This window comes from Paramisgurnus dabryanus, chromosome 8, assembly GCF_030506205.2.
Source record: "Paramisgurnus dabryanus chromosome 8, PD_genome_1.1, whole genome shotgun sequence".
Classification (NCBI taxonomy): domain Eukaryota; kingdom Metazoa; phylum Chordata; class Actinopteri; order Cypriniformes; family Cobitidae; genus Paramisgurnus; species Paramisgurnus dabryanus.
In genome coordinates this window covers 4,634,927-4,648,038 of record NC_133344.1, presented here as the reverse complement: position 1 = coordinate 4,648,038, position 13,112 = coordinate 4,634,927, and positions in this window count along the sequence as shown.

Here is a 13,112-nt window from a genome sequence, read left to right as displayed (position 1 = left end):
ATAATTCCTAGAAACACATATCTCATATCTCCAGACAGCAGATGTTTACAGAACAGCTAGTACGTTAGCTTAGCATACCATCAAAACACTACAAATAAAAGCATTTATAATAAAACTCACATTATAACATCAAAATTCGAGTGCTTAAACAATCATGCGTGATCTGATGTGGCTTTGAATCATAAAATAAGACCGAAAATAAAAAAATTTATGTTATTTATGCTGTTAGCTTTGCTCGATTAGCATAGCATTATAATATACAGTACTGTTATGAAAATAACAGACATAGCGTTAAAAATACAGACAAACCATATATAATCTTAATCGTGTTTATTGTCTCCATGGTTTTAAAACATCAAAACATCTTTATTTGCATGTTATTATAAAAACAGCGATCGATCGTTGCACGTCACTGTTCAAGTTCACGTCTGACAGCTGAGCGGAGCTCTGACGTCTTATTCTATGAAAGTTTTCATATTGAGAGTTTCAGACTTTAGCGCCCTCCGGCTTCACGTATGAATGAAACAAACTGAGTGTGAATGTCTGCAGACTCCAGCTTGCTCATATCGCCATGTTTGGAATAAAAATGGGTGAAATATTACCCCCCCCTGCAGAAATTTGAAATAAACATATAAAATTGAAGTAATATTTCTCCAAATATGCATACTTTGAATTAAAAGCCCCGATGGATGTTGTTTTATCGAGTGCTTTCATGACGATCACGGAGGAGTATTTTTATCAATGAGTGCGGCTGAGGGTTATATTTCAAATTAAAGGTATGTACCGTTTTTCATTTTCATAACGCCTGACAAAAATGAAGAAATTACTGTTACTAGGATTCTCAGATTAAAATAAAGGTCAAAAACTAAATCTTATATCAAAACACTTTTTAATGATGTATAGTTGTTTAATGTAAGTACATTTAAACTAACAGTAATTTAAATTATGTAAATAAATAGCTCTTCAGTACATCCACGTCCTCGCGCAGGCTATCAGGTGACTTAAACCATTGTTTTGGTTTAGAGCATCGCAGTTCTTCCACCTCATGCTGGTAAAATTGTTTCTTTGCGTTCTTAATTTCTTTTGCAGTGATTGATTTTAACTTCTTATACATGGTTTTGTTACCAGAACAAAAAGCACGCTGTCTGTCTTTAATCAGATCTTTAATTTGAACAGTCATCCAAGGCTTGTCTGTGTTTGTAATAGAGATTTTCTTTAAAGGAATTGTTTTATCCAAAATGGTCATAAGAGTGGAAGTAAAGGCACCGACCTTAGCCTCAGGAATCATCACTCCATGAATGTAAGAAAAATCAGTAGTGTTCATTTGGAGGCCCAATTCCCTCATTGTCTCTGGGGTGCGTTTTCTGCAAATGATATGTTTAATAGACTTGGTGGGCCAGTTTCCTGCATTAAGCAAGATGGTCTGATGGTCAGACGAACCAACAGGAGGCAAATACTCAGGTGTATTATACATGGAGGAAATATTGGTGAATATTGAGTCTAATTGGCTAGCCTTTCTTGTTGTTCTGGACACAATTAGTTTCAGGCCATTTCTACTACAGATGGCTTCAGACTTATACTTATTTGTATCACCCAGTATGACAATTGCAGCCTGTTGGTAATTACATTCAATGTATCGGAGACAGCTATCCAAATACTGTGACTTTAGTAAATCAGGTTGAGCCGTTACAGAGGAACGTGGGGGAAAATATAACACAGCAGCAATAATACAGCTTAACTCACGTGGAAGACGATCAGGACGTAACCAGACCCACAAAACTTCATGTTTTTCCTCTTCTAGTTGCGTCAATCGAATTTGTTTGATGGTGTTACAGACATACAAGGCAACTCCTCCTCCCCCACCTTCTTCACGATCTCGTCTATGTATTGTATATCCAGGGAAAGTAACAACTGAATCTGGGATACTAGCATTTAGCCAGGTCTCAGTGACGGCAACAACTGCTGAGTTATTGTTCAGTGCTACACTATGAAGCTCATCACATTTGTAGCGTAAAGAGCGCACATTAGAAAGGAGAAAACCAGGCATTGTTGATGCTGCCTTGTGTTGGGTTATCTTGATATTAATTAAATTCTTAGGATGGTACCCACAGTCAGATAAAACATTCTTTGCCCACTTAGCTGTCTTTTAATATCCACGTCAATTCCACAATTAGGGCGATTTCCAACAATTGTACAGATTGAACGAATATGATTTCTCCCAGCTTTCTTACCCCTTGGACGAGATCTGAGTCGAAAAATCCCATTAAGCTGCAGTATGTTCTTAACTTCAGGAGCCAAAGGAGATGCCCATCTTCTCAGACTTCTAAAAAAATGGAGGTCACAGGGGCTGCGTTTACATTTTGCATTAACATGCGATCTCGGTGATCCGTTCACGCAGATCCGATCATTCATATATCAGGACACGGCGAGTTTACATTTGTCACATAAATGTGGCTTCTGTATCTGGATGTGTGATCGGATTCCGTGCGGGGAGACGCGCGCTGGGTGGATAGCTGTCAATCAAAATGGGTACAGCTGTCTTTAGGGACAGGATTTAGGGTTTTCGCGCTAACCGCAATCCCGTATTGTACAGTGCTACTGAGAAGCCAACAGCAGAGAATAACTAGCAATCCCAACAACCGTGATGTTCACATTTTAAGCGTTATATTTTTTTGCTTTAAAAGCCTTATCTTTAAAAGCCTTATAGCGTCCGCACCGTGGATGAATGTCCTGTTTAACTTTACTTGAACTTGACTTTCACCCGCATGCTTTAAATCAACAACAAAATCCGCGTGAAACCGACTCCACGGTTTTATTTTGCCTTAATAAAGGGCTTTTGGCTCTGCCTGAACTTATATGTATATTTATATTTTAACCATAAACTGTTGTTAGTTATGTTTCCTGGTAATTTTAATATGATTTAATTAAAAGAGCTAACAATTTCCTAAATTTCCTGTTCATAGTGCGTAAGAATTAATGTAATTTACAAACACATATAAGTAACCTTGCATAAAACCAACACTGAATAAATTTATTTGGTTAATGTTATTTTGGTTTGTACGTGTTTTAAAGTAACTTAAAAATGTGTTAAATGAGACAGAAACAGCCGATTGACCAAAAAGAAGCGCAACATTCACGTTGATATGTCACCATGGAAACTCAAACATTATAACGATCCTGAATTCTGCCATTAAATATTAAATCTCTCTATGAATAGGAACATATAACATATGCCTGAATAACTTAAATACAGTCAGCAGTGTTAAAATGCTTTTGAATATCGATTTATTAAGATACTTTTAAGCGTAGCTTCCATTGCTCCACAAATATGAATGTATGCGTCTCTCACCTGCGCTCCATGACCTAACGTCCTTTATTTTTGACAGCTGTCAGTGAGAGGAGATGATAGTGGGCGGGGTTTTTTGTGACGTTGACCTGTAAATGCAGATACGATGGCTGGATTGCGTTTACATTACACTGAGATCCGATCACAATGCGTCCTCGACTACCTCTGCATCAGGACACACAGATCGGATAACATTCCGATCACAGACGCGTTTACACTTGTCTTTTCAATGTGTATGTGGACAACATCCGGATACAGGTCGCATGTTAATGCCAAGTGTAAACGCAGCCTTAGATGCCCAATTTGTGCCATTGTATGGAAAAGATGGAAGCAATTACTTGAAGAAACATTCCTCAGTACTTCCTAGAATCCACCCAGTTTAAGAGAAGTAGGCCGCATACCAGAATCCAACCAAAATCTTCCAGAAATAGATCCATCCACATGTCCTTATAAAAAAATAAAATTATTATTCATGCATTTCCAAGCTATATTAGGTTAAAATTGTTAAAGAGAGACTAAAAACTCCCAGCTACCAAACAGCTCAGGATTCATGCGGCTGCCCTTAAAGGCGCCACCTAGCCTATGCTAAGTAAACATGCTGCACAGTGTTTTTACATGAATATTTAAGAGCTTTCTCTGATATTTAAGCACAATTGATGAAATAAGATCGCACAACTTTTACGTGCTCGCAAAATGAAACTAATGAAAGACGTGGAGATCAGCCGCTTTAGTTTTATCAATGAAAGCCTACAGATAGCGCTGTACACTGTGTGTTTGCGTTAGAAGTAGGGATGTGACGAGATCTCGTGAGATTAAATGTGTCTCGCGAGATTTCTTGTGTAGGTGAAATTCTGGCCGTTTCTCAAAAAAAAAAAGGCTGCATCCTTCGGAGGTCGCATTTTTAAACTGCATTTACTTCATAAAGACTGTCTTTTTAGAGACTAACAATTATAAAGTTTACTAATAATTTAGTTAATCGCAAATTGTTGTAATATGCTCACGACTTGCGAATTTAATGCTCAGTTAATGATCTGAAATAAACCTTAATGACGTATGCAGCCTGCATATGCGACCTCCGGAGGAGGCAGTTGCAGGCGCCTTTTTTAAATGATATTCTATGGGCATGGAGCGTTTGCGCGCTGTTTATGCGCGCTGAGCGCCTTGCGGTTTTTGCCGGCGGCCGCAGCACGCGCCTTTGAAGGAACGCTGAGAGCGGAGAAGCGCCCGACGTCATTCGCGTCTTTCCATTGTCCACTCGCTCACTCTCTCCTGCGTGTTTGTGCACCTCTCACCCTCAAACAAGGTCAGATCAAGCATCCTCTTTTTAAAGTTTCTGCTAATATGACAGTCAACAGCAAAAGAGCGCACGCTTCAATATTTGATTGACAAGACAGCTGACTAGGTGGTTGCCTAGCAATATTAAAAGCCGCGTCGACACGCACTGCTCTTTTTTTTTAAAAGGCAGTGCGTCGCGCCTTGCGTTTCCAAGCATTTAAAGCGTGGATGGTATAATTAGCCTCTTACAGTGCATGCATTATATTCTGTCTTTTACTGCATTTGCTTTTTTGTTTGGGTTTCCAATAATGTTCGTTTGGGAGCTCGTATGAAGTCTGAGACGTGTTGTGTTTTTCTGTAGATCAGTGTCAGATGTGAAGTCTCAGCAGATTAAACCATCACAGAGTTTACATGATTTAATGTCTGCATGTTCATTTCTATTGTAAAGAAATGGACGTTTATTAAATATTCAAATGGATTTAAACATTGTTTGGCTAAAAAATAAGCGTTTTTTTCCGTCTAAAGTGAAAGTGAAAGTGAAGATAGCATCCGAGACGAGTCTACTATCGCCCCCTGCAGGCATTTGTTATAATATATACATAATGCTATTTATTTATAGACCACAAATGTAATGTGTTTGTTAATGTAATGTTGTTTAATGTAACTTGGTTTTAATACTTTATTTGAACCAATTATTATTGCATCTTCGTTATTATGTCATTTTAAAGGCTACTGCTCACTTGGGTCTATTTTTATTACCCAAAAATAACAAATTACTTCATTATCAGTTAGTAAAATAATTGTTAGGGGCAGTCCTTGATTAGTTAAAACATTTAAAAATAACATGATTTCAGTTTCTTATTCATTTATTTTATCATCGAGGGTTTCTTAAAAAGTGTAAAAATATCGTCTCGTCTCGTTCTCGTGAACCCAATCTCGTGTCTCGTCTCGTCTCGTGGATTAAGTGTCTCGTCACACCCCTAGTTAGAAGTCAGAAAAGATGTAAAATATTATACTCAGTGCCTCAGATTAGATAAATGGGAGGAGAAAAGGCAAACTCGTGTGGCTGTTCGAAGACATTCGAACACATGTGCGTTCACACTACAAAAACAATCCAGTCTCATGTGTTAAGTCGGCAACCTCTAAATTCGGTCGAAACCTCTAAAGGTCGAAAGTGGACAAGCTCAAAACATTTTGAACATCGTTTACACCTGTCTTAAGTCTCGCCCACTTGTGATTCACTGGTTATTACAGCTCAAAAATGTGATTTCTTTACTCAGGTCTGTGTTTTAATGTAGCCTTAAGCTTTTACAACAAAATAAGAAAAAAGTTGATTGTAAGTTACAGTAAGGCAAATATATGTTAAGCATAAAGTGAAAAAAAAAATGTATATAATGAAAAAATTATTCTGTATTTGTAATGTATTCATTAATGCAGTAAAATTTTTGGACTTAGTTTAAGTGTTTATTTTTACACCACCCAGTGACTGGTGCCACCAAATTAAGGCCCATGGCTACCAGGTGTACAATTTGGTGGCGCCAGTGCCACTCCTCTTAAATGTTAGCCTTGAGCCCTGCATTATGGCTTAAATAAAAAAAGTGGATACAAAAAACATTAGCAACTAGGTCAGCAGGTGACGTCATCAGCATGAGCCAAAGTCTGGTCGTGAACGCACACTTAACAACCAAGGAAGGGAACAAATTGCTGAACAAAATCATTCGTTTTGTTTTCTTTGCGCACAAAGTGTTCTCGTCGCTTCATAATATTATTACTGAACGACTGATTCTTGAATGACCTTTTTGGCGATAGCTTTCATTCTTCAGGGTTCCCACACCTTAGTTTACTTCAAATTCAAGGACCTTTCAAGGACTTCCTGTCTCCAATACGCTCAAATTCAAGGACTTAATGTGGGGACTAGGGCTGGGCGATAATTCGATAACGATAATTTTACCGATATAACTTCCCCTCGATAAAACGATAATGACAGTTCGATAAGGGATCAATAATGTTTACGTAATATGCGTAATAGCACGCCCTATGCGTAAAGCAGCGCAGGTATTTTGCAAACTACACTTCCTGGTGCTGCACGTGTGCTTGGTTTACGGTCACAGTTAAGACTTAGAGGAGTGAGAAAAATGAGCGACAGTGAAGAAAATGCAGCGAAGGACACAGACATTGTTGACAAGAAAGGTCACTCAACTTCAGTAGTCTGGAGATATTTTGGTTTTTTGCAATCTGACACAAAACAGAGCAGCGTGCACTGCAAACTGTGCAGACGGCTCGTGCCATCAAAAACAGGTAACACCACAAACCTGTTTCATCATTTAAAACAACGTCACCCTTCAGAATACGAAGATGCTAAAAAATTACAGTCGAAATTTCAAACAAGTGTTTGTAAACGTGGACCATCAACAAGCACCAGCGCAACTAATGTTACCCAGCAAAGTCTCATGTCCTCATTTTCCAAAGCCGTGCCTTACGAAAAAAAAATCGAAAAGACACGGAGACATCACAAAAGCAGTTGCATATTGCATTGCAAAAGACATGCTTCCCATTAGCCTTGTCGAAAAAGAGGGATTTAAAAATCTTATGCACGTTCTGGACCCCAGATACGAGCTGCCGGGCCGAAAACATTTCTCGCAAACAGCGCTTCCCCGACTGTATACGGAATGTAGGGAGAAGCTAGAACAGCAGCTGCATAATGTACAATTCTTCGCCACTACTTCGGATATATGGTCCAGTCGCACATCGGAGCCTTATCTGAGCCTCACGGTTCATTTTGTTGACGAAGACTGGAATCTTCAGAGCAAATGTCTTCAAACTGCTTACTGTCCGGAAGACCATACGGGTGAAGTTATTGCGCAAGGAATGATTGAAGCACTCGCCTCCTGGGGGCTGAGTGAAAACAAACAAGTATGTATCACAACTGATAGTGGTACAAACATGGTAAAAGCCGCATCACTGAACAAATGGACACGACTTCAGTGTTTTGGACATCGACTACACTTGGCTATTGGTAAGTTTTAGTCTCTGTTTTCCACGTAATAACAAAAGAGCTAATTATGACTACCACAATGATATATTTTTTAAACAATTAAATATTTTATTAGTTATTTGTTAAACCTTAGTGATTACAGGCACGAAACTGATGCATGATAACAATATTTGAATATTCATAATTTGGCCTAAATATTTCACGTGATAGTAATGTAATGATGCTGATAAAAAAAAATAGTAAAATAATAAAATCCATACATTTTAGTCTGTTTTTCTTAGATTTAAAATTGTTATGACCATGTATATACTTAAAAAATATTAATTTTTTCTCAGAGAGAGCGGGGAAGGACAAGAGAGTGGAACGCGCTGTTGGGCTTTGTAAAAAAATTGTGTCTGCCTTCTCTTTCTCTTGGAAAAAAAAGAGAGACCTTGCGACTGCTCAGGAAGAACTTAAACTGCCCAAGACACAAGATGGTGACAGAATCACCTACCAGGTGGGGTTCACGTCAAAAGATGGTGGCAAGGGTGATTGAGCAGCACAAGGCTATCAGTCAGGTTCTCACTGCTGACAAGAAAACCAGGCACTTGTTGCCCACCTGGCAGGACATTGATGTTTTAGAGTCAATAAATGAAGCATTGAAACCACTTCTTGAGTTCACAGATTCCCTGTCTGGTGAATCTTATGTGAGTGTGTCCTACCTTAAGCCTGTGTTGCACCTCTTCAGAACAGAGGTCCTCAAACATTCTGATGATGACACACAGCTCACAAAGGACATAAAGACAATGGTCACAGAATATCTCACTGAGAAGTATGATGATGAGATAACAGACGAACTGCTTGATATGGCATCCTTAGTTGATCCACGCTTCAAGACTCGATATATCAGGCCAGACAAGATTGTGGCAATCAAAACAAGAGCAGTGTCTGAGATTCTGAATATGGAAGGAGACCCAGGCCCATCCACTTCACAGGCTTCATACAGAACAGAAGAGGCAGAGGGGGGAGCTGCTGCAGCTGTTCCTGCCAAGAAGCAGAGGAAGTCTCTTGGCAGTTTTTTTAAGAGGCCATCCCCCAGCAACACAGGACTCACTGACATGCAGGTAGTGGAGGGGGAGCTGGAACACTACCTCATGGCTCCAGATGCAGACAGTGAAACAGAACCCCTGGATTGGTGGAAGATGCATAACAAAAATTTCCCAAAAGTAAGCCAACTAGCAAGGCGTTATTTGTGTATCCCTGCTAACAGCTCCCCTTCCGAGAGGCTTTTTAGCACAGGAGGAAACATTGTGACCTGTCATAGGGCAGCTTTAAAACCTGAGACTGTAGACAGACTTGTCTTTCTTGCACGTAACTTGTAGTTGTATAGTAATGTCTTTCGTTGTTTAAAACATGAACGGTAAATGCTGACCATGGTTAAGACTGTTCTTTTGTTTATTTATTTAGTCAGACAGACAGCCAAAACAGCTTACAAAATGTTTCAAATCAGCTGTATGAAGGGATTGGCATGCTGAAAAGATTTGTTTTCTCTTATTTTTGTTTTTTTAACATATGTTTAAAAGCACTTTAACTTTAAATTTGCACTGATGTTGATGTTACAAGTGTTACAGTTCTTAAGTTTTCTATAAAGATATTTTACATTCTATTAATAATGTTGTTTCATTTTACTAGTAAAAATCTGTATTCTACCTCAATTCATCACTTGTTTGAAAAGTATTTGTCATGTTCTGACAATAAAAAGTAGTTTAAAACCATAATAAACTGTCTGGTTTTTACAACTTTTATTCAGGAGCAAAAATCTGCCTTTAAATTTGACAGGAATAAAGATTTGTCATTTATCATGATAATTATCGATATCGACTGATATGGAAAACATTTTCTCGATAATTTTTTGGGTCATATCGCCCAGCCCTAGTGGGGACACATTTCAGGTGAGAGCAAGGTTACATTGTGTTACCTTTAAAGATACATTGTTACAGTTCTCTTTCGAAGGAACTAGCGCTGCGTCACTGGGATGACACTTTGGGGACGCCTCCAGGGGTAAGTGCGTCTGAATGTGTATATTAAATTCAACCAATGGTGAGGCTTAATGACAAAGAAAGGGTGACGCAGGAGCCAGGAAGGATATCACTATCTGAAATATTGCCAAAGACGGCATTACAGGGACGCAGGAAGAATGGCAAGGGAGACGCAGCGTCTCGTTCCCTTCTCAGGGAACAACAGTTACATACATAACCAGAGACGTTTTCATTTGTCAAACACAACTATGCAAAAAAGCATTTTGTATGAATCAACATTTGCATACAGAAGATATAAACATTTAAAGCAAACCATTTTTGCATGTGTACATCAAAAGTCTAGAATTTGCATGATATTGTCCTACACTACACAAGGAATAATATGGATTTTTTCCAGATTTTTTTTGCATAAAATTGATTCAAGCACTTTCAATTACCTGTATCCATGTATGTATATTTTCAAAAACTACCCAGGGCCTTGAATTTTCGCCCCCAGATTCAAAAACTTTTAAGGATTTCAAGGACCCGTGGGAACCCTGATTCTTGTTTGGGGAAAAAAATTGTAAAATAGGGGTGGGAGATATTGGCAAAAATGAATATCTCTGTATTTTTCCTCGATAACTATATTTGGCTGATATTAAAAGAAGCCCTGTTTGTGTTCGGAGGCTATTCCGGTGGATCTCTTGGGAAAATGTATTCCATCTTTTGGACTCATCATTATACAACGCAATTTTCTAATGATGCAATCACGAAGCTCGCCACTTGCGGATGCCACAGACATTACGGAAAACCTTTTTAACGTCAGACTTCAGTTTTCCGCAAACAACGCATATTTTGCCCAGCAGCTATTTTATTAATCGTACATCAGCTTTACTCTATGTTTTTTCGATTGTTGCTTCAACCTAAGAAACGTCATAAAAGGTAAGAACTTCGTAGTTGTATTGCAAATTAGTAGCAGCTTACTCTCGTGCAATTGAGGAACGATTGTGATTTTGTACAAAGAAACCCAACATAAAATACAGTCAAACAAACCCCTACATTAAAATCGCTACATATAATTGTTTAGAAGGTTACAGTGTGCGTTATTTGTTTTCTTTTTAACTCCCTTCAGCTCTTCTCATGTTTGGGTGGTCGGATTGTACAAATTATGAAATATTCGATATCCAAATTTTGCGTATCACCCAGACAACAATTCGGATATTATTGTCTAAAGGATATCGCCCACCTCTGCAGGGGGTCCGCCAAATGATGTTCAACAACAAGCTATTTTTTGCTTAAAACGTAAAATATATGTACAAAACGTTACATGTCCCCTTTAAGTTGTGCACGTGCGTGGCCGCATAGGTTTGAAGGCGTGCGTTCAGGTTAGCCAGCGAACCAAAATAAAATATATAAAGATTATAAATGTCCACTCAGGAAGCAGCAGTAGCGACAGGAAAGTCATCATAAAACAGGTAAATCTTATGTGTGTCTTTCTTTCAGAATGTCATTTTAGAATCAGTGCGACATGTTGTCTCATCTATATTTCTGAACTTGGACGGGTGTTTCACGCGGTTCAGATTTAAAGCGCTAATTCAACAGGCAAATGACACCACACCGCGTCTGCATTTTAAACTGTGACAAAACTATCGCTCGCATTTAAAAATTAATGAAACGCGCGCCGTGATGGTGCTTTGTGCAAGAATTATAGTCAGGTTGAAATCCGCCTCTCAAAAAGTTTCCCCAAAGAGATGCGCTCGGACTCGTTGCATGTTGTTCTCCTGAGTCTAATATGAAGCTATACAGAAAATAAACCTGCGTTACTTAAACTCGTGACAATGATGATACACGAGAAAGGCAACAGACCTCAGAATTATAAAGTAGCACAACCTCTATCCCCACCAGAATAGACAAATAGTCTTTGTGCCATTCACCATGATCAGTCTTCTTTATAAACTGAAAGCCCTTGTCCAATTCACAGTAAAATGAAAATATATTACACTGCAAATACCTTAAAATAATATATTATTATTATTATTGTATTAATATAAAAACTAAATCTACTTTAACAAAAAAATTATGCAATTTATTATAGTATGGCTGTGTGACAATATGGTTTATTTCTATTTATAAAACAGTTCAAGTCCTTGATTCTGATTGGTCATCAGTTGTACTTTACTCCACTTTGCGTTGTGCCTAATACGAAAAGGCAGACTCTCGTAGGTACTCTCGTACCTTACTGCTTACTTAAATATCTTTGTTTTACACATTTAGTATTAGGGGGTCCCTGCTCCATGGCTCTCTTATCCCCGACCCAAAAAACGTTGAAGACCCCTGACATACAGCAAACATCTCTTCACTATCTGCTTGCTGCCTGTCCGCTAGGGCTGGGTACTGAACGTCGATACTTTTATGGTATCGAATGAAAAACTTCGATACTTTGAGTATCGAAAAATTTATTTATCTTTCGATGCCAAATTTCGATCCCAAAAGCGGCTGTGTCTGTGAGCCTGTACTTGCGTGTAAGGACCTAAAGCGCCGGCAATTGGCTGTCCACCACCACGTGACGGGGAGGATTTCTGAAAATACTCGCAGTCCACCTCGCAGTCACCCAACACAAGTGTAGAAAGGAAGAAAGTCTTTGTGACAGTCTTACCAATAGAGTTAGCGCAAGCATGGCCGTGTTGTCTCCGTGAAAGGCACGTCAACCAAAACGGCGCTTCTCCTAAAGTGACGAGGGGTTTCAATTTAAAGCACGCGCACAGCCTGTGACTCTCTCAATGCTTATGAAATACTCGCGCCTGTCTCTCCGCATCGCAAAGCCTTCATGCCCTCGTCTCGCAAAATGTAGGATGCGTTTAAACCTATTTTTTACAGTCTATGGTTTAAACTTGACGCATACGCGCAGCCCAAAGCCTGACTTGTTATTTAAAACAAACTAAAATTCCATTTAACTGGTTGGCTAATTTCACTTGAATGAAATGACATTGAACACATTTTCTACTCATTTTAAAAATCCCAAATGTATTTAATATTTTGATAATTATGAAGTTGAGTATTGTTTACAAAAAACAAACATGCATACAAATCTTCCCAGTAAAACTCAGTCACCCATTTAAATATTTTAACTTTTTGTCAAAGTTGCCACTATAATGAACCCACAAACACTGTTAGTCCAAGCTAAATACCATTTTACATTTCATAAAATAAAGCAGTGTTAATTATATTCTTAAGTTCTTTATTTTTGTTTCCTTATTTTCATAAAAAAAACTGATAAGCGTGTCTGCTGGCTAACCCCAAAAAGCACAACCAGTTTTATTAATGTTACCCTGAGTGAGAAGTGTTACCAGAATTTGTTTTAATTAAGGTGAAAAATAAAAGTTGTGTGTTTAATGTATTTTTGTTAATGTTTAAATGGATTTTAAAACATGGTATCGGAAAAAAGTATTGTTAGGAACCGGCATCGAAACGGAGGTATCGAAAATGGCATCGGATCGAA